The following is a 19849-nucleotide window of genomic DNA, read 5'->3' as shown; positions in this document are numbered from 1 at the left end:
GTGAAACACGAAGCATCATGTAGCAGTATTGCTAAGTGCTAAGAAGAAATGAAAACTATGAACATAATAAAACAATCCCTTACTGTACAATGTCTGCTCTCGCTGGGATGTTTATATCTTCTTGTTTAGATGAAGAATTAATCATATTCCTCACTGAGGGTTGGAAAATAAAAGTTGCCGCAATGGAGCGTCAGACGTCTCGGTTTATGTCCACAACCTTCTACTATCCAGGTGAAAAGCATGATTTATAATCTAGAACTAACTTTCACCAACTCAGAGGCGATGCAGCAGCTCGCCAGCTCAATATGTCAATAATAACATGTGCTATTTACTTATTTTGCTAATTTAAGCATATAATGTTGTACTAACTTCAGAAACATATATTTTTGAGGCTGAATATAGAGAGGATGACACAAGTATTACAAGCTGAGTGCTAAACTGATCCAGTTTTAGTGAAACACTAAGCATCATGTAGCAGTATTGCTAAGTGCTAAGAAAAAATGCAAACTATGAACATAATAAAACAAGCACTTACTTTATAATGTCTGCTCTCACTGGGATGTTTATATCTTTCTGTTTAAATGAAAAATTAATCATATTCCTTACTAATGGAAAATAAAAGTTGCCGCAATTGAGCGTCAAACTTCTCGGTTTATGTCCACAACCTTCTACTATCCAGGTGAAAAGCATGATTTATAATCTAGAACTAACTTTCGCCAACTCAGAGGCGATGCAGCAGCTCGCCAGCTCAATATGTCAATATGGCAGCATGAGCTAGTCAGCTCTCTGTGATCACAACGCGGCTAAATGTAGTTTGTGTGCGTTAGCGCTTATAACAACGATATTGCTAATACTTGGTTAATATTCAGGTCACAAGATGTAAATGGAGTATTTTTGGCGGTTTTTCACAAGCTTTATGGGCGGAATAGTGTACTCACATTGTTAGCCACCTCGTACTTGCCATATTTTACGACTTAAAATGCATAAAAAAAGAAATACATTGATAACATATATGTTATGTATATTATTTTTTATTATTATTATTCATAATAACATGTACTATTGACTTATTTTGCTAATTTAAGCATAGAATGTTGTACTAACTTCAGAAACATATATTTTTGAGGCTGAATATAGAGAGGATGACACAAGTATTACAAGCTGAGTGCTAAACTGATCCAGTTTTAGTGAAACACTAAGCATCATGTAGCAGTATTGCTAAGTGCTAAGAAAAAATGCAAACTATGAACATAATAAAACAAGCACTTACTTTATAATGTCTGCTCTCACTGGGATGTTTATATCTTTCTGTTTAAATGAAAAATTAATCATATTCCTTACTAATGGAAAATAAAAGTTGCCGCAATTTAGCGTCAAACTTCTCGGTTTATGTCCACAACCTTCTACTATCCAGGTGAAAAGCATGATTTATAATCTAGAACTAACTTTCGCCAACTCAGAGGCGATGCAGCAGCTCGCCAGCTCAATATGTCAATATGGCAGCATGAGCTAGTCAGCTCTCTGTGATCACAACGCGGCTAAATGTAGTTTGTGTGCGTTAGCGCTTATAACAACGATATTGCTAATACTTGGTTAATATTCAGGTCACAAGATGTAAATGGAGTATTTTTGGCGGTTTTTCACAAGCTTTATGGGCGGAATAGTGTACTCACATTGTTAGCCACCTCGTACTTGCCATATTTTACGACTTAAAATGCATAAAAAAAGAAATACATTGATAACATATATGTATATTATTATTTTTTATTATTATTATTCATAATAACATGTGCTATTTACTTATTTTGCTAATTTAAGCATAGAGTGGTGTACTAACTTCAGAAACTTATATTTTTGAGGCTGAATATAGGGAGGATGACACAAGTATTAGATGCTGAGTGCTAAACTGATCCAGTTTTAGTGAAACACTAAGCATCATGTAGCAGTATTTCTAAGAGCTAAGAAGAAATACAAACTATGAACATAATAAAACAAGCACTTACTGTACAATGTCTGCTCTCACTGGGATGTTTATATCTTCCTGTTTAGATGAAGAATTAATCATATTCCTCACCAAGGGTTGGAAAATAGAAGTTGCCGCAATTGAGCGTCAAACTTCTCGGTTTATGTCCACGACCTTCTACTGTCCAGGTGAGAGGCATGGTTTATAATCTAGAACTAACTTTCGCCAACTCAGAGGCGATGCAGCAGCTCGCCGGCTCAATATGTCAATATGGCAGCATGAGCTAGTGAGCTCTCTGTGATCACGACGCGGCTAAAAGTAGTTTGTGTGCGTTAGCGCTTATAACAACGATCTTGCTAATACTTGGTTAATATTCAGGTCACAAGATGTAAATGGAGTATTTATGGCGGTTTTTGGATGTTTTTCACAAGCTTTATGGGCGGAATAGTGTACTCACATTGTTAGCCACCTCGTACTTGCCATATTTTATGACTTAGAATGCATAAAAAAATAAATACATTGATAACATATGTTATGTATATTATTATTTTTTATTATTATTATTCATAATAACGTACTATTTACTTATTTTGCTAATTTAAGCATAGAGTGGTGTACTAACTTCAGAAACATATATTTTTGAGGCTGAATATAGGGAGGATGACATAAGTATTAGAAGCTGAGCATAATGTAGCAGTATTGCTAAGTGCTAAGAAGAAATGCAAACTATGAACATAATAAAACAATCACTTACTGTACAATGCCTGCTCTCACTGGGATGTTTATATATTCCTGTTTGGATGAAGAATTAATCATATTCCTCACTAAGGGTTGGAAAATAAAAGTTGCCGCAATTAAGCGTCAAATCTCTCGGTTTATGTCCACAACCTTCTACTAGTAGAGTATTGTTGGTGGTTTTTGGATGTTTTTCACAAGCTTTATGGGCGGAATAGTGTACTCACTATGTTAGCCACCTCGTACGTGCCATATTTTACGACTTAGAATGCATAAAAAAAGAAATACATTGATAACATTGATAAGCTACACAAAGATTGTTTGTGACTCTTGACCTGCGATTATTAATCGCTCTTACAGATTTCTCCATATCGTCAACACCCACATTCTCATGGTGTGCCTCTTTTTTTTGAGGCTGAACATAGGGAGGATGAGACAAGTTTTAGAAGCTGAGTGCTAAACGGACCCATGTTTTAGTGAAACACTAAGCATCATGTAGCAGTATTGCTAAGTGCTAAGAAGAAATGCAAACTATGAACATAATAAAACAATCACTTACGGTACAATGCCTGCTCTCACCGGGATGTTTATATCTTCCTGTTTAGAAGAAGAATTAATCATATTCCTCACTAAGGGTTGGAAAACTAAAGTTGCCGCAATTGAGCGTCAAACTTCTCGGTTTATGTCCACAACCTTCTACGAGTAGAGTATTGTTGGCATTGATAAGCTACACAAAGATTGTTTGTGACTCTTGACCTGGGATCATTAATCGCTCATACAGATTTCTCCATATCCTCAACACCCACATTCTCATGTTGTGCCTCTTCTTTTGAGGCTGAATATAGGGAGGATGAGACAAATTTTAGAAGCTGAGTGCTAAACAGATCCAGTTTTAGTTAAACACTAAGCATCATGTAGCAGTATTGCTCTTTAAGGCATAAAGTAGTTAGGCAATGATGAAAGCATTTCCACTTCATAACACAACAACACTGATAAGCTACACAAAGATAAGCCGGTTGTTTGTGACTCTTGACCTGCGATCATTAATCGTTCATACACATTTCTCCATATGGTCAACGCCCACATTCTCTTGTTTTTTTGTAGTCGTTCAATCAAACGCACAGACGGAACGCCTCGACCATTAGTCGGCGGTGAGGAAGACTCGCCAGTGATGGCGGGGGGTGGTGACCTCATTTACTCGCCCTAGGTCCAATCTAATGTTCACTTCCCTTCATAATAAATGCTGCTTTTACTTGGCTCAGCTTGATGAGACCTGCAAGACCCCATTATTCAGGAGGCAAAACCCAGGGCTACTTTTTTTTAATTTTTATTAAGAGTACATTTATTTCCAAAGTTCAGTCAAATGAACTAAATTTGATACTTAGGGCGCACTCTCTATTTTACACAATTTCTCTTCTGGTAACCTGTGGAAATTGATCGAGTAGTTAGAATAAAAGTTATCACAAAACTTTCTTCTTTGAACCTACCAAACAAAAGGCTTGTAAAACTCCACTGTGTAGGATGGGAAGGAACATGAAGGTGTTTGGTTTCTTTCTTCTATTATAATCCACAGAAAGATTTTGTCTTGACCCAAGAACTACAAAGCGAAGAGGAAGCAGGACCCGACTCCCCTCCAGGGACCTCTTCTTTGAACTCGTTTACGACCTTTTCTTTGAGCCGACCTTTTCTTAGAACTGTTTTTGTATTCAAAGGCAATGGCTGTTTATGACCCCCCTCCCTTAGAAACAGCTGTTGCCATGTAATCAGGAAAAGTCCAAATAAAAGAGGAGGTGTACAATCTTTCGTTAGGAGCGTGGGACGACACTGTACAAGGTCACACACACACTAGGTGTGGCGAAATAATTCTCTGCATTTGACCCATCACCCTTGTTCCACCTTCAGGGAGGTGAGCGGAGCAGTGAGCAGCAGCGGTGGCCGCGCCCGGGAATCATTTTTGGTGATTTAACCCCCAATTCCAACCCTTGATGCTGAGTGCCAAGCAGGGAGGTAATGGGTCCCATTTTTATAGTCTTTGGTATGACTCGGCAGGGGGTTTGAACTCACAACCTACCGATCTCAGGGCGGACACTCTAACCACAAGGCCACTGAGCAGGGTTTTAGGTAACACTTTAGTATGGGGAACATATTCTAAGCAACAAAGACTTAATTTAGAGTCATTTGGTCAGGGTAAGAGTACGGTTAGAGGGTTAAGGTTGGGGTTGGGGTTACGGTTGTTGTATAATAAGACCATGCAGAATAAGGCATTAATAAGTACTTAATAATGACTAATTAAGAGCCAATATGTTACTAATTTGCATGTTAATAAGCAACTAATTACTGGTGAATATGTTCCCCATACTAAAGTGTTACCGGGTTTTATATACTTATATATGTAAGTATATATGTAATGTAGTAACGGAGACATTTATAATAACATTTAATATTTGCGTATTTTGATAATTTTAAGCATACACTGCGCATTAATTTCAAAATGGCATCACTATGTTAGCTTTTTTTTTTTTTTTTTTTTTTTTTTTAAATCACTTACTGTACAAGGTCTGCTGTCATTAGGATGCAGACTGAGAATCGTGTTATATTCCCGTTTACATGAAGAATACTCTTAATCCCGGCAAATAAACGGGGTGGTGGGGTACAAGCGCTTTTTGTGTCTTTCTCGCCAGTTCCAGGTACTAAATGGCTATCAAAGTGTCCCAACTTGTCGGAATACCTACTCAGACTTCTTCAGTCCAGGTGAGAGTTGCACGTACTGCTGTGTTGAACTAAGACTTGTTAAAGTTAAAGTACCAATGATAGTCACACACACACACTAGGTGTGGCAAAATTATTTTCTGCATTTGACCCATCACCATTGATCGCCCCCCTGGGAGGTGAGGTGAGCAGTGAGCAGCAGCGGTGGCCGCGCCCGGGAATCATTTTTGGTGATTTAACCCCCAATTCCTACCCTTGATGCTGAGTGCCAAGCAGGGAGATAATGGGTCCCATTTTTATAGTCTTTGATACGACTCGGCCGGGGTTTGAACTCACGACCTACCGATCTCAGGGCGGACACTCTAACCACTAGGCCACTGAGTACTTGTGAGGTCAGCGGGGGCGACGTTACAAATGACCCCCCCATCCATAACGCCGCCCGGTGATTAAGACGGCAGGCCTATATGAGGGTCGCCGCCGTACGCCAAAAATGACGCCGCGCATGATGAATGATGCGCTCGTTTTCCTGCGTTATTATTTGAATTATTGAACATACTGCCAATCAATGGCTGGACAGGGCAGCTATAAATAATAAGCGATATAGGAATCCATTCAGGCATTCAGTAAAGACAAAAAAAATCTCCCCAAAAAATACACCTCAATTAGTTTTTTTCCCCTGTAAATACTTCTTTTTACACTTGAATGACAGCTAAGAATGTGATTTAAAAAACACCTCCTGTAGACTGGAACAAGGTTTTTTTTTTATGGTGGACAGTTTGACCCTGGAACAGATTAATTTTTGACAGTACTTCCTGTGGGGAAAACTATGCATCGTGTTAATATTCAATACACGTAATAATGTAAAGTTTGGGCTGTGACGCACAGCCCTCCAGCCTTTGTGATTAAATTAAAATGAAACCACTTTGAGGTCGAAAACCATAATAGATTCCTCATCATCGCCACCAAATTGATTTTTTTTTTTAAAGCTTAATTGATTGCTAACCCGTGTGAGTCACAAGTTGGATTAAAAAAAAACTTCATAAGCATGCAACATCTTAAAGAGTATAAGAGAACATGCACTAATCATCATCGTAATACTGTAATAATAATAGTACTGCTATTGGAAGGTGGCCTACTTTTTACAACAGGGTGTAGTTCACACGGATGTCCACAGGGAGGCAGCAATGCATAGTTTTATAACTGCGTGTGTGCGTGCGCACTTGCAGGATAGATCCACTTTATATTTCTGGGTTGTTTTGTTTGTTATAAAAAATATGTTATGGCTTGTACTTTTAAGCTACATAAAAATAATTAAAAAAAAAAATAAAAAAAAAAAATAGTATAATTATTAATGAATAAGAGTGCCCTTGGTGGGCTTCCCACAGGGGAAGCAGCAGCATGAGAAAAATAAATAAAGAAGCTAATATTCCAACTTGATTTGTGTTCAAAAATTATTTTGAGTTCCTACAGTGAGCAGAAAATGCCGCACACGCGCTTTATTGTTGAATTGTGCACCGACTTTAGCCTGACTTTAACCTTGTATTTTGCCACCATTTTTATATGAAACAATATTCATGTCCGAAAGCTTGTTTCCCAATACAACAGCCATGTATTTGTGGCGGTGGGGGTGTGGTCAAGCGGTATCAAGATGACATCAACATATTATTTGCATACTTGTGTATAGGGATTCATATTTGAACTGATATGGTACCAATTCCCAGTACCTGGGATTCGAATCTACGGTACTTTTGTGTGTGTTAATAAATATGAATTACTTTTGATAATAACATCTCATTTTGTTGCAACATTTAAAACTTAGCTGATGATCGCACTTCTTCATTCTTTCATAAGCCGCAATTACAGTCGCAAGTGTTTTTGTTGCGCCCCAAAAAGTGTCAATACTGTAAGTATTGTACAAAACGCAAAACCAGTGAAGTTGGCACATTGTGTAATTCGTAAATAAAAACAGAATACAATGATTTGCGAACCCTTTTCAACTTATATTCAATTGAATATACAACAAGATCTTCAATTTTCGAACTGCGAAACGACATTTTTCTTTTGCAAATAACCCATCCATCCATCCATTTTCTACCGCTTATTCCCTTTGGGGTCGCGGGGGGCGCTGGAGCCTATCTCAGCTACAATCGAGCGGAAGGCGGGGTACACCCTGGACAAGTCGCCACCTCATCGCAGGGCCAACACAGATAGACAGACAACATTCAACACTCACATCCACACACTAGGGCCAATTTAGTGTTGCCAATCAACTTATCCCCAGGTGCATGTCTTTGGAAGTGGGAGGAAGCCGGAGTACCCGGAGGGAACCCACGCAGTCACGGGGAGAACATGCAAACACAGAAAGATCCCGAGCCCGGGATTGAACCCAAGACTACTCAGGACCTTCGTATTGTGAGGCAGATGCACTAACCCCATTAACTTCAAATTTAATGGCAGCAACACATTGCAAAAAAAGTTGTCACAGGGGCATTTTTACCACTGTGTTACATGGCCTTTCCTTTTAACAACACTCAGTAAACGTTTGGGAACTGAGGAGACCCATTTTTTAAGCTTTTCAGGTGGAATTCTTTCCCATTCTTGCTTGATGTACAGCTTAAGTTGTATTTTAGGCTTCATAATGCGCCACACATTTTCAATGGGAGACAGGTCTGGACTACAGGCAGGCCAGTCTAGTACCCACACTCTTTTACTATGACGCCACGCTGTTGTAACACGTGGCTTGGCATTGTCTTGCTGAAATAAGCAGGGGCGTCCATGATAACGTTGCTTGGATGGCAACATACGTTGCTCCAAAACCTGCATGTACCTTTCAGGATTAATGGTGCCTTCACAGATGTGTAGGTTACCCATGCCTTGGGCACTAATACACCCCCATACCATCACAGATGCTGGCTTTTGAACTTTGCGCCTAGAACAATACGGATGGTTATTTTCCTATTTGTTCCGAAAGACGGGACGTCCACAATTTCCAAAAACTATTTGAAATGTGGAATCGTTTCTGGGAGTTGTTGATAAATGGCTTTGGCTTTGACACGCAGCTTGGCATTGTATTGCTGAAATAAGCAGGGGCGTCCATGTTAAAGACGTTGCTTGGATGGCAACATATGTTGCTCCAAAACCTACATTATATACATTTCACCAGTATTCGACTGAAATCTTTGCCAAAAGTTAGTTTTTTATATACTGTCAGTTATCGTCAATATTAAAAAAATATCTCTCCAAAAAAATGAATTTGGGTTGGTTGGAACAGATTTACACCTTTTGGGGTAGCGACAAAGTGCGTCACCACCGTTGCTTAAGGGCACTGAAAGAAGGCGTCTCGGACAGTGTCGTCTTTCACTGCCTGGTCTCCCGCACACATGCTCGCACGCTGACTAGAATAGGAAGTGACAGCACGCCTCGACGTGACTGAGCGCCACGTCGGAGCTTCACGACACACTAGAAAATGTCCCGACGACAGACACACACCCCTGCTTGTCTTCCACTTCCATCTTTTCTGCTTAATAAAGAAGTCAATGAACGGGATGTCTCATAAGGCAGCGAGACAAAAAGTCCAACAGGAGGTCTCACTCCTGTTCCTATTGGAGTCATAATAACCATGAACTGTACTGCAGTCAAAGGGGAGAAAATGCATTAACAAGGTGCTTGCCATCTTTACTGTTCCCATAGAAACGTGGCCAGGCGGTCAGTCGGCGACTTTGAGGTGTCTCGGTTCAAGCGTGGCTGCGGGCCGTTCTTGGTGCTGGCTTCTTTTGAAGTGCGCCAATAGTTAATCTCACAGCTAAATTGTTTGAAATGTAGGGCACAGCTCAGAGGTTTTTTTGTGTATTTTCTTCTTCTACTTCTGCCGCCTGCACAACGTAGCAGCAGTTTCCGACCGCTATTTTCAACGTACATTTGGATTTGGGACTTTGCTTGATGAGTTTTGGCTGGAATAGAAAAGCGATGATGAGCAGCGGCTAAAGTACACAAAGAGAAGAGACCTCAGGTCAAAATACTTTGTTGGAAGTGCTAATGAGTCTGTGGAGAGATTAGCTTCTTTAACCTTTTTAACAACCTTCTGTGGGCTATGTTTATCACCCTGACTTTCCACTCATTTATCAACTTGTTGTCCCCCCCAAAATAGAAAATAAGAAACACACATTAACATATATGTGATGAGGTGGCGACTTGCCTAGGGTGTAGCCCGCCTTCCGCCCGATTGCAGCTGAGATATGCTGCAGCACCCCCCGCAACCCCAAAAGGGACAAGCGGTAGAAAATGGCTGGTGAGGCACTGACTTCATCACAGTCAGATTTACAAACATATGAACCCTAAAGAGTATCTTATTCACCATTTGATTGGCAGCAGTTAACGGGTTATGTTTAAAAGCTCATACCAGCATTCTTCCCTGCTTGGCACTCAGCATCAAGGGTTGGAATTGGGGGTTAAATCACCAAAAATGATTCCCAGGCGCGGCGCCGCTGCTGCCCACTGCTCCCCTCACCTCCCAGGGGGTGATCAAGGGGATGGGTCAAATGCAGAGGACACATTTCATTACACCTAGTGTGTGTGTGACAATCATTGGTACTTTAACTTAACTTTAACTTTACACATACAAACTGTAGCACACAAAAAAGCACATTTAATAAAAAAAACTTTATTATTGTCTAACCTTTACTTATAAATGAAGTCCATGCGCCGCTGTTGTGCTGGATTAATGCACCCCCTGACGGGAGTGTTATATCAACTAAAGCCCTCACTTAAACTTTCCACGTGCAAGATTGAATCTATTTAAAAAAGTGTAACCGAGGGTTTATAAATGTCGCCTATACTGTATGAAACTACAAAATAACAAACACGGAGGCTCCAGTTTACACGAGGACCACTTTATTTACCTTCTTTCAAAAACCTCCGCTCCACTCCAACGTGTCATCACTTCCGCTCTTAGCGCCTTCAAAATAAGAGCTCAAGGCATATACTGTATAACAGCGCATAACAGGAACTTAACATCACAAAGAGGAAAGCCCATAAAAATAGGTTACAAAAGTTATTTAGTAAGAAGCCAAAAAGTGCAAAAACAATAATGTTCGTGTTGGAGGAGTTGTGAATTAGGTACACCTGCAGTCTGCAGGTGTACCTAATGTTGTGGCCCACAGAAGGTGCCCAGACTGTTTCTAACTCCTGTTATTTGTTGGAGGCTAAATTGCAGAGCCTTTTAGGAATGGTTGAAATGGTTGAAAGGACAGTGTTGTAGGTCTTCTGACTTTTGCCGGTTGATGGCTTCTGACTTTTGTAGAGTTCAGAAGCCATCAACCGGGCATTGTATTATCGCTTATACTCACAAGAAACCATCCCTGGCATTTATGGCTTTCCTAAAATACACAAAGATGGGGCTCTCCTCAGACCCGTTGTCATACAATATTGCTAAGTATGTGGCCGACATCTTAGCACCTTTGGTTGGCAAAACTCCACATCATGTCCAAAACTCGATTGACTTTGCAGCGAAGATCAGAGATCTAAAACTGGACAAAAATGAAACAATAGTTTCATTCGACATCACCTCCCTGTTCACCTGTATCCCAACCCAGGATGCAGTAGAGATGGTGAGGCAACGTCTACTAGATGATCACATCTTACAGGATAGATCCACCTTAAACCCAGAACAGATTTGCATTTTTCTGGAACTTTGCTTGAACACCACGTACTTTCAATTCATCAGAACGTTTTTGTAACGTTCTGGGCGCATTCTGATGCGGGGGTCGTTTTTCCCAAGATGCAGACGGACTTCGGACACAGCGTGTAGGTAGGAAAATTATTTATCCTAACAATAAATCAGGCAGGAAAAAAACAAAGTGTGCACAAAGCACTGGAAGACAGAGCCAAGTTGAGTCTAGTGTGGAAGCTTGTATTTAAGACAGGAATCAAAAAAACTATAGAGCTTAGCGTGGAAACTAGCATATCAAGAGGAATCAAAAAACGAACAGTCGTTACCTGTTGCGAGTAGCAAAGTAGGAAGCCAGACTGAGTGTGGAAAGAAACGGGAATAAATTGCAGCAGGTGAGCATCCCAGACACTAATCAAAGGCAGCTGCAACCAATCGGCACCCATGGTAACAGAAAACAAACTCAAGGGTGCACAAAACAGGAACTGAGGGAGTCCAAAACAAACAGAACATGATCCGGGCAACGGATCATAACAGTTTTACCGGCAAAAACATGGTATCCCCGATAGTAGCAAACCTTTACTTGGAGGACGTGGAAAAGAGGGATTTGGACTCGTTTAATGGAACAGCACCAAGTCATCGGTACAGATATGTGAAGTCAGAAACCAAGAAGTGCAAGCCTTCACAGAGCACATTAACTCAGTGACATCAAGTTCACACGTGAGGATGTCAAAGACAGTAAGTTGCCTTTTTGGGACTGTGACGTCCACATCGGAGAAAACAGGGGCCTCCATGTCGGGGTTTACCGAAAACCCACACATACCAATCAATACCTACTTTTTGACTCACATCGCCCACTGGAACTCAAACCGGGAATTACCAGAACCAACAACACAGAGCTGATAATGTTCCCACCAGCCCACAGGCCAAAGAGAAAGAGATATAGGCATTGGAGAGAAGCCCTCAAAACCTGTGGTTACCCCAGATGGTCCTTTTGTAAAAAGTGCATCTAGTTCCAGAAACAACAAGAACAGAGTGGATGAGGAGGAAAAAGGTGCTCAGCTCACATTTCAGCAGTGTTGCAGTATCCCTCGAGAAAAAACCCACAAATAAAGTGCCTGGTCACCTTGTCACTCCACCCCGAGCAAAAAGCCAGTTTTTGTTTCATAGGCGGAAATGCAAATGTGAAAGATTTTGTTGTTGTTGTATAGACAGGATATAGCTGGACTCTCACTATTACGTTAGATCCACTATGGACTGGACTCTCACTATTATGTTAGATCCACTATGGACTGGACTCTCACTATTATGTTAGATCCACTATGGACTGGACTCTCACTATTATGTTAGATCCACTATGGACTGGACTTTCACAATATTGTGCTAGATCCACTATGGACTGGACTCTCACTATTATGTTAGATCCACTATGGACTGGACTCTCACTATTATGTTAGATCCACTATGGACTGGACTCTCACTATTATGTTGGATCCACTATGGACTGGACTCTCACTATTATGTTGGATCCACTATGGACTGGACTCTCACTATTATGTTAGATCCAATATGGACTGGACTCTCACTATTATGTTAGATCCACTATGGACTTGACTCTCACTATTATGTTAGATCCACTATGGACTGGACTCTCACTATTATGTTAGATCCACTATGGACTGGACTCTCACTATTATGTTAGATCCACTATGGACTAGATTCTCTCACTATTATGTTAGATCCACTATGGACTGGACTCTCACTATTATGTTAGATCCGCTATGGACTGGACTCTCACTATTATGTTAAATCCACTATGGACTGGACTCTCACTATTATGTTAGATCCAATATGGACTGGACTCTCACTATTATGTTGGATCCACTATGGACTGGACTCTCACTATTATGTTAGATCCACTATGGACTGGACTCTCACTATTATGTTGGATCCCTTATGGACTGGACTCTCACTATTATGTTAGATCCACTATGGACTGTACTCTCACTATTATGTTAGATCCAATATGGACTGTACTCTCACTATTATGTTAAATCCACTCTGGACTGGACTCTCACTATTATGTTAGATCCACTATGGACTGGACTCTCACTATTATGTTGGATCCACTATGGACTGGACTCTCACTATTATGTTAGATCCACTATGGACTAGATTATTTCACTATTATGTTAAATCCACTATGGACTGGACTCTCACTATTATGTTAGATCCGCTATGGACTGGACTCTCACTATTATGTTAAATCAGCTATAGACTGGACTCTCACTATTATGTTAGATCCACTATGGACTGGACTCTCACTATTATGTTAGATCCACTATTGACTGGACTTTCACAATATTATGCTAGATCCACTCGACGTCCATTGCACCGGTCGCCCTAGAGGGGGGAGTCGCTCTCCAAGGTTTCTCAGTGTCATCCCACTGGGTTGAGTTTTTCCTTGCCCTGATGTGGGATCTGAACCGAGGATGTTGTTGTGGCTTGTGCAGCCATTTGAGACACTTGTGATTTAGGGCTATATAAGTAAACATTGATTGATGATTCCTGCTGATATTGTATCGGGTCAATGTTGGTATCGGCCAACACTCAAGGCTCCACTATCGTATTGGTCGTGAAAAGGTTGTATCGGGACACTCCTACGCAATGTGTCGCCCCTTTTCCAAACTGTTTCTATCAGATCTTTCCCACGTGGATTACCGTAGCAAAAAGCCATCAGTGGCTTTAAAAGTCTGTAGTTATTACCCCCCCAACCCCCAAAAAGAGGCTTTTGAATGAGGTGTAACCCGAGTGCGCGGCATCACGGCGTCCCCTGACACCTTCCCTCTGAATGGCGCCAATGCCTTTGGGAGGCGTGACGTCAGAGGAGAGCCAGAGGTATGGTCTCCCTTATTGATGCCGGCTCTTCACGCCGGGAAAGACCGAATCAGGCGCGCACAAATGGGTCAGAATTATAATACCGTCGGCCCAGCGGACTCGCCTGCTCGTCATTAGCCATGCAGGCTCCGTACGCTGGCACACAAACACCATTTTTTCCCTCCCTAATTCCAGCGCTCCAACGACTGCAGTGGGATTTAAAAAAACAACATTTAAATAAAAAATAAAAAAAATCAGTTAAAAGGCTTAATGAGGCGCCAGAGGAGGAGAGACTCCCAGGGAAAAAGAGGATCCCGTATGAACGTGAATGACGGAGCAAATGATGAAATGATTACCAGAAATGAAAAACGAACGCCGCGGGAAATAATCTGGCAGCGCCGACAACCTTTGCGCTAACTCGTCACGACGCTTCCCGGGTGCTAACTCGCGGGCTGAACCTTTTAAACGTTTTTAAAGTTGCAACGGCTGTGAAGTTGCACGACTCGTAATGAAAACAACACCTTAGAGCAGTGGTTCTTAACCTGGGTTCGATCGAACCCTAGGGGTTCGGTGAGTCGGCCTCAGGGGTTCCACAGATCCTCTGCCGCGGAGGTCAAGACACGCCCGACTCATCGTGTAAATAAAAACTTCTCCCTGTCGGCGTATTATGGATACCCCCAAACAATGTTCCCTCTAATTTTCCATATGTGTGAGCAAACGCAAAAACTCCTTGAGCATTCGGTGTGGGCACACCTGCCCCAAACCTGACTAAATAACAAGTTTAAATGTTTTATTATTGTAATCAAATGACAGCAGTCATTTCCATGAGATTATTTTCTAATTTAAGTGTTTTGACCCACTTACAATGACTATAACATATTGTTTTTCATGAGCTGTGTACTTGTATTATATGTCTGGGTGGGAGTCCTACTTTAGAAATAATGTTTACCCCTTTCAGATATCGCATTTAGTTCCCACTTAAACATTCACATGTTGCACAATGAGATGTAAACATGGGATTATGTGTACATTCCTGTAACTTTCCATTTGTAAAATATATCTTTATTAGTATTTCTTTAATATAACATCATTTTATGATTACGGTTCGGGTTCGGTGAATGCGCATATGAAACTGGTGGGGTTCGGTACCTCCAACAAGGTTAAAGGGGAACATTATCACCAGACCTATGTAAGCGTCAATATATACCTTGATGTTGCAGAAAAAAGACCGTATATTTTTTTAACCGATTTCCGAACTCTAAATGGGTGAATTTTGGCGAATTAAACGCCTTTCTAATATTCGCTCTCGGAGCGATGACGTCACAACGTGGCGTCGCATCGGGAAGCAATCCGCCATTTTCTCAAACACCGAGTCAAATCAGCTCTGTTATTTTCCATTTTTTCGACTGTTTTCCGTACCTTGGAGACATCATGCCTCGTCGGTGTGTTGTCGGAGGGTGTAACAACACCAACAGGGACAGATTCAAGTTGCACCAGTGGCCCAAAGATGCGAAAGTGGCAAGAAATTGGACGTTTGTTCCGCACACTTTACCGACGAAAGCTATGCTACGATAGAGATGGCAAGAATGTGTGGATATCCTGCGACACTCAAAGCAGATGCATTTCCAACGATAAAGTCAAAGAAATCTGCCGCCAGACCCCCATTGAATCTGCCGGAGTGTGTGAGCAATTCAGGGACAAAGGACCTCGCTAGCACGGCAAGCAATGGCGGCAGTTTGTTCCCGCAGACGAGCGAGCTAAACCCCCTATCGACCCTAGCTTCCCTGGCCTGCTGACATCAACTCCAAAACTGGACAGATCAGCTTTCAGGAAAAGAGCGCGGATGAGGGTATGTCTACAGAATATATTAATTGATGAAAATTGGGCTGTCCGCACTCTCAAAGTGCATGTTGTTGCCAAATGTATTTCATATGCTGTAAACCTAGTTCATAGTTGTTAGTTTCCTTTAATGCCAAACAAACACATACCAATCGTTGGTTAGAAGGCGATTGCCGAATTCGTCCTCGCTTTCTCCGAAGTCGCTGGCTGTCCTGTCGTTTTCGCTTGCATACGGTTCAAACCGATATGGCTCAATAGCTTCAGTTTCTTCTTCAATTTCGTTTTCGCTACCTGCCTCCACACTACAACCATCCGTTTCAATACATGCGTAATCTGTTGAATCGCTTAAGCCGCTGAAATCCGAGTCTGAATCCGAGCTAATGTCGCTATAGCTTGCAGTTCTTTCCGCCATGTTTGTTTGTGTTGGCTTCACTATGTGACGTCACAGGAAAATGGACGGGTGTATATAACGATGGTTAAAATCAGGCACTTTGAAGCTTTTTTTAGGGATATTGCGTGATGGGTAAAATTTTGAAAAAAACTTCGAAAAATATAATAAGCCACTGGGAACTGATTTTTAATGGTTTTAACAATTCTGAAATTGTGATAATGTTCCCCTTTAAGAACCACTGCCTTAAAGGGCAAAGAGGCCTGCAACATCGCACAAACGCTCCGCAGATTCGAAAAGCTTTTTTTTTTTTTTAAGCTACCTTCAAATCATTTTTACTCTTTTGCTTTTTCTTCGGCTTCTGTCAAAAGTTATGCCAAACACAAGAGTCTCCACAACAAGACTTAGTATATTTGTTTACTAGGGCTAATGGTGTTAGTTTATGTGGAACACGCATGCAATTACAATACGTCACATATTTCTTAGAATTGAAGAATATGGGTGGACTCTTCCCTTCTAAAGGGAGTCCCCCAATAATCATGGCCATAGACTCCATCCATCCATCCATTTTCTACCGCTTATCCCTTTCGGGGTCCCGGGGGGTGCTGGAGCCTATCTCAGCTACAATCAGGCGGAAGGCGGGGTACACCCTGGACAAGTCACCCCCTCATCACAGAGCCAACACAGATAGACAGACAACATTCACACTCACATTCACACACTAGGGCCAATTTAGTGTTGCCAATCAACCTATCCCCAGGTGCATGTCTTTGGAGGTTGGAGGAAGCCGGAGTACCCGGAGGGAACCCACGCAGTCACGGGGAGAACATGCAAACTCCACACAGAAAGATCCAGAGCGCAGGATCGAACCCAGGACCTTCATATTGTGAGGCAGACGCACTAACCTCTCTGACACCGTGCTGCCCCGGCCATAGACTCATTTAGTTAAATAAAGGAGAGCTCAATAGCAAGGCATATGAGTAAATAAAACATCCAAATAAATGGAATGTAGACTTGTAAAGTTCAGTAAAGTGTCACCATGTGTAAATAAAGACGTGTAGATGAGGTCTCCATTGGGTTATTTACGTGCTCAATTATGACCTTGAAGTTTGTACATTGCCTTTTACTGGCGTATTTATTATTTGTTTAGTGTGGTCACAAATTCACTTTTGAACAACCTCGCTCCAATTATTGCCTACTTCCAATCAATTTCCTCTTTGCGCTTTAACCAAATCAATAAAAGGCCCGCTATAATTAAAAGGATTCTCAGTAATGCATTTTGTGGACTTCTTTGGGTCTTTTTTTGTCCTTTAGCAGAAATAAAATACATTTTGTTGACTTCTTTGGGTCTTTTTCTGTCAATTACCACAAAAAGCTGGAGTGTTTTAAATCTGGTCTTAAGACCCACTTTTATTCTTTGGCTTTTAACACTACGTGAGTTGTGTGGTCCTCTGTGTTTTTTTTTTTATAAATTTTGATTTCTATTTACTGTTTTAATTGTTTTCTTTCCTTTTAAAGTCGTTTTTAATCATATTTATTTTTATGTTGGTTTTATATTTTTTTTTGTTTTTGTTTTTATTCAGTCATTGGTGGAGCTAAGGATAATATTTGAATATTGTTTTTAATATTGTTTTTAATCATTTTTGTTTTTTAAATGTGCTATATAAATAAAGTGGATTGGATTGAAATAAAACACATTTTGTCGACTTTTTTTAATCTCTTTTTGTCCTTTTGCACAATTAAAATACATTTTGTTGACTTTTTTTGGTCTTCTTTTGTCATTTAACGCAAATATAATACATTTTGGTGACATTTTTTGGTCTCTTTGTTGACTTTTTGTTATTTCTTTTTTGTCATTTAGCGCAAATAAAATACATTTTGTTGACTTCTTCTGATCTTTTTTGTCATTTAACAAAAATACAATACACTTTGTTGACTTTTTTGGGTCTCTTTTTGTCCTTTCGCAGAAATATCATACATTTTGTTGACTTTTTTGGTAATTTTTTGTCAGTTAGCACAAATAAAATACATTTTGTTGACTTTTTTTAATCTCTTTTTGTCCTTTTGCACAAATAAAATACTTTTTGTTTACTTTTTTTGGTCTTCTTTTGTCATTTAGCGCAAATAAAATAAATTTTGGTGACATTTTTTGGCCTCTGTTATTTAGCACAAAAAAATACATTTTGTTGACTTTTTGTTATTTATTTTTTGTCATTTAGCACAAATAAAATACACTTTGTTGACTTTTTTGGGTCTCTTTTTGTTCTTTAGCAGAAATATAATACATTTTGTTGCCTTTTTTTGTAATTTTTACTCATTTAGCACCATTAAATAACATTTTGTTGACTTATTTGGTCCTTTTTGTCATTTAGCACAAACAAAATACATTTTGTTGACCTTTTTGGTAATTTCTTGTCATTTAGCACAAATAAAATACATTTTGTTGACTTTTTCATAGATTTTTTTGTCATTTAGTTAATTAATTAATACATTTTGTTGACATCTATTGGTCTTTTTTGTCATTTCGCACAAATAAAATACATTTTATTGACTTTAACCAAATCAATAAACGGCCCATGTAATTAAAAGGATTCTCAGTAATACATTTTGTGGACTTTTTTGGGTCTTTTTTTTGTCATTTAGCAGGAATAAAAAACATTTTGTGGACTTTTTTTGGCCTTCTTTTGTCATTTATCGCGAATAAAATACATTTCGTTGACATTTTTTTTGGTCTCTTTCTGTCCTTTAGCACAAATAAAATACTTTTGGTGACTTTTTTTGGTCTTTTTTTGTCAATTACCAAAAATAAAATACATTTTGGTGAGTTTTTTTGGTCTTCTTTTGTCATTTAGCGCAAATATAATACATTTTGGTGACATTTTTTGGTCTCTTTTTGTTATTTAGCACAAATAAAATACATTTTGTTGACTTTTTGGGTATCTTTTTGTCCTTTAGCAGAAATATAATACATTTTGTTGACTTCTTTGGTAATTTTTTGTCAGTTAGCACCAATAAATAACATTTTGTTGACTTTTTTGGTCTTTTTTTGTCATTTAGCACAAATAAAATTATTGTTTTAACTTTTTTAAATCTTTTTTGTCATTTAGCACAGATAAAATACAATTTGTTGACTTTTTTATAGATTTTTTTGTCATTTAGTTATTTAATTAATACATTTTGCTGACTTCTTTTGGTCTTTTTTGTCATTTGGCACAAATAAAATACATTTTGTTGACTTTAACCAAATCAATAAACGGCCCGCTGTAATTAAAAGGATTCTCGAAAATGTATTTTGTGGACATTTTTGGCCTTCTTTTGTCATTTTGGTCTCTTTCTGTCCTTTAGCAAAAATAAAATACATTTTGGTGACTTTTTTTGGTAATTTTTTGTTATTTAGCACAAATAAAATACATTTTGTTGACTTTTTTGATCTTTTTTTGTCCTTTAGCACAAATATATATCATCATCCACGCAACGAAAGAAACATCATCATCCACGCAAAAAACTCCATTCTCATCCACAACAGTACACCATGGCAAAAAAAGAACAATGCAACATTTGACGTCACTATGGGAAGTTTTGACGGAGCAGAAACGTGTGAACTCGTTGGGAGTTTCCTCCTCTCCCAGCTCGCTAGCCTCAATCTGAACCTTGGTATTTACCGTGATGACGG

General features: G+C 39.7%; 1 long non-coding RNA gene across 1 annotated transcript in view; it reads right to left on the bottom strand.

Moving 5' to 3' along the window:
* The window catches only part of LOC133621768 (uncharacterized), a 134413-nt gene that overhangs the window by 25489 nt on the left and 89075 nt on the right, over positions 1-19849 (bottom strand). The window lies entirely within an intron of this gene.

This window comes from Nerophis lumbriciformis, linkage group LG25 (genome assembly GCF_033978685.3).
Source record: "Nerophis lumbriciformis linkage group LG25, RoL_Nlum_v2.1, whole genome shotgun sequence".
NCBI lineage: Eukaryota > Metazoa > Chordata > Actinopteri > Syngnathiformes > Syngnathidae > Nerophis > Nerophis lumbriciformis.
Note: the sequence above shows the minus strand (reverse complement) of the source record. Positions and strands in the feature narration are given on the sequence as shown.